The 3729-nt window shown below is 38.2% G+C and overlaps 1 long non-coding RNA gene across 1 annotated transcript in view; it reads right to left on the reverse strand.

Moving 5' to 3' along the window:
- Window positions 1-2461: 2461 nt before the first annotated feature.
- LOC109973578 (uncharacterized) overlaps window positions 2462-3729 on the reverse strand; it is a 7514-nt gene continuing 6246 nt past the window's right edge. Inside the window, exon 3 of the long non-coding RNA XR_002276842.1 lies at window positions 2462-2484. This is a non-coding gene — a long non-coding RNA (uncharacterized LOC109973578). The remainder of the gene's footprint in view (window positions 2485-3729) is intronic.

Here is a 3729-nt window from a genome sequence, read left to right on the forward strand (position 1 = left end):
AGAATACATGTGTATGAACAAAAGGGAGGGAAGTGGAACAGTGAGGTTAGAGGGGGCATAGGTCAGGAAGGTGCAGGAGTTTAAGTATTTGGTGTCAACAGTCCAGTGTGATGGGGAGTGTGGGAAAGAGGTGAAGAGGTGAGTGCAGATTGGAATGGGTGGAGACTGTAGCAGTGAGGAAAAGACAAGAGGCAGAGATGGAGGTAGCAGAGATGAGGATGTTGAGGTTCTGTTTAGGAGGGACCAGGATGGACAGGATTAGGAATGAGCACATCAGAGGGACAGCTGAGGTCGGCTATTTTGGGGACAGGGTCAGAGAGGCCAGATTAAGATGGTTTGGACACAAGCACACCCAGTGTACACCAAGCACAATCAGAACACATAATGTATTATATTATATTGTCAGAACATTAATTACACCCATAACCTCATTGAACCCTGTAAATATTTGCTCTGTCCAGTGTGTAATTTGGGATGAATAATTATAAATCCATTTCATATTCTTCAGAGTTCTTGGGGAAGGAGGATTACTTAGTCAACATTTCATTTCAGATACTTTATAAGGCAAGGAAGAAAAAACAGACACATGTAAAATGAAGTTAGATTTCAGCTTTATTGAAGTAATTTCACTTTGAATGGAAAGGTAGACAACATATAAATATTGATTATAAAAAAAGAGGGACCCCACCCACCTCCAGCATGGACTGTTTATTCCACTAGCCTCTGGCCGGAGGCTCAGGAGTCTGAAATGCAGGACCTCTACACTGAAAAACTCTTTCTTTCCCTCTGCCATCAAGACACCTGAACAGTTGACAGGAGTTATTACCAGAAAATATGCCATGTACTGACGACCTGTACTGTTACATTCTCAGTTTGCACATGCATAATTGCACATTGATACTACTGCACATGCAGCATACACTGTCTTATCATATTTTTATATATTGTTATTATCTCTGCATTTGCTGTTTAAAGTACTTTAGATCTTGTGTTACTTACTCATCTACTTTATATTTCATTTGTATTGTGTGGCATTCATGGCAAAGTAAGATTTACATTGTCCTAACTGTGCACATGATCTGTATAATATTTAGAGGCGTTCCTAATATTGTAATCTTCTCATATGCATGTAGCTGCAAAGGCCCCATGAACGGATTTTTGTAGATGAAGCAGGATTCAATCTTACAAAGAGAAGGAGAGGGAGAAACATAATTGGCCAACACGCAATAATGGAAGTCCCTGGTCAGTGTGGTGGCAATGTCACCCTTTGTGCAGCTATAAGCAATCATGGGGTTCTCCATGCACATGCAACTCTGGGGCCATACAGTACTGAACATCTTCTCACATTTCTGGATGGTCTAAGAAATGTCTTGTTTGAGCAAGAGCAACAGGATCATCAGCAGGGAATGCAACATGTCTCTCGTGGTTTGGGACAATGTCAGCTTTCACCGTGGTGTCCAAATACGCAAGTGGTTCAACAACAACCAGCAATTTTTAAATGTGTTCCTTCCACCATACAGCCCTTTCCTCAACCCAATAGAAGAGTTTTTCTCAGCATGGCGGTGGAAAGTCTATGACTGAAACCCATATACCAGGGAAAATCTCTTACAGGCCATGGAACTGGCCTGTGGTGACACAGACATGCAGTCTTGTCAAGGCTGGATCCACCACACCAGAGGGGTTTTTTGATGTAGAGTCTAATAAATGAGCTACAGTGTCTATATATGATTGACTCGTGTGTATGATCTGAAAGCATTGTTTGATTTTGAGTGCTGGTGAAGTGGTTTTGAAGCAATTGTTTAATTTTGCCAGAAGAGTCAGAGGTTTTGAGAATTTAGTTTGAGTATTTGGATTTGTGTTTAAGGTTTTGAGAAAATAAGTGATGGTTTCAAGAAATGTGCTTTAGCAATTCAGAAAAATATCAGGGTCTGCTATTTCATAATGAAGACATATGTCACCCAGTGCAGTGATGTGTTTCCTTAATGTGTTTTTAATTGTTTCTGAACAACAACATTTCCAGTTCCATGGCACAGATGAATAAGCTAATCCAGGACTGACAGACATTAATCATACGTAGAGGCAAATCATTGTTTGTTTTAATCTCTATATGGGGGCTGTTGAAAATACTGTTAATATAGAAAATGACTGCCTTATCCTTTAAGGTGAGTGAGGCAGATTTCACTGCACATTTAACAGACTTGACGTTGAACTAGAATGACTTCTCCAGTGGATGAATTTGTCTGTAGAAACATTACTAACACTGGTCCAGTGTACCAGCCTGACACTGCTACAGGAGCTCTACCTCAGCTTCGAGTGTTGTCTTGTACCTGAACAAGTAGCAGCAGAATGTGAGGCTGAGCATGAGGATGAAGAGGCCAACGCCTAATATGATGATGTAGACTTTGAGCGGCAGATGGAAGAGCTCTTCAGATGTCATCTTGCAGTAGGGGTGGGAATTTTGCAATGCAAGGTTACACAGACACCCTAAGGAGAAGGGACACATGAAAAGAGAGACCAGATAATGGAAGCATTAAGTACAAATACTGCAGAAACAACATTTTTGGCTACCAGGAAGATAAAGCACTTAAGTTTGCCCCATTATTACCACAGTATTATAGTACTCACACAAGATGTTTTCTAATATGAAAATGTTCACTTTTTATATTATGATTTTCTCAGATTTGCATTTTTGTCAGGGTGAAAAGCCTCTAAAACATCTTTTAGGCAATAATATTATACCAATATAAATATTAATACATGTTCAATTCAATTCAAACTTTCTACTGATGGTAAAGTATTAGCAACTTTGACAATAACTACATCTGGGTATTAATGCATCACATTAACACATAGCATTTTTCATGAGAGGTTAGTATTGGTCTGTGGGTATATGACCCTAGTCCAGTGTTGTGAGCCAGCTTTGTCTTCATACAAAGAACAAGGCACTCATGAATATAGCCTACTGTGGGTAATAATGCCAATACATATTTATGTTTTCAAATGCATGTAGAAAATGTAAAAATAAAAAGTCATTTAAAACATGAACAGCCACAGTAAATAAAGCCACAGTCAGATATCTCAACTGTGAGGGGTGTGGCCTACATAATGTGACATTTGGAAACCCAGCACTAATCACCAATAAAGAATGTATGATTCTTTGCACTACACAGACAAAAGGTTTTGATTTGATTTGATTTATTCTTTCAAACATGCAGAACAAATGACAACACACACATAATTACACAAATCCAACCAATGCTAATCTAGAATCAGTTTGCTTATACCTAGTACATGTTTGAATGGAGTAGGAAGAAGTCAGACTTATCCAGTCCTACCCCATAACATCATCTTATACAAAACATTTCATGCATCATTGACTGCAAGCAGTATCTTTACATAGGTAATTCTCTTCTTCACCAGACAAGTAATACACAGAAAATTTAAAACAGAATGTTTCATTCATGCATTCTTGATTAAATCTCTTATTCTTGCATATATTTTGAATGACACATACATTTATATTTATATTTAAACTCCTCAATTCTAGTACTGTTTTTCATGTCCACACTTACATTATTCCACAATTTGACCCCACTTATAGAAATGCAAAATCTTTTTTTTGGTTGTACGTATAGCATGAACTTTTAGATTTAACTGACCCCTTAAATTATATCCTCCTTCCCTTTCATTAAATAACTTTTGGATTCCACCAGGTAATAAGTCGTTCCT

Source organism: Monopterus albus, unplaced genomic scaffold (assembly GCF_001952655.1).
Source record: "Monopterus albus unplaced genomic scaffold, M_albus_1.0 scaffold296.1, whole genome shotgun sequence".
In the NCBI taxonomy this organism is placed as follows: domain Eukaryota; kingdom Metazoa; phylum Chordata; class Actinopteri; order Synbranchiformes; family Synbranchidae; genus Monopterus; species Monopterus albus.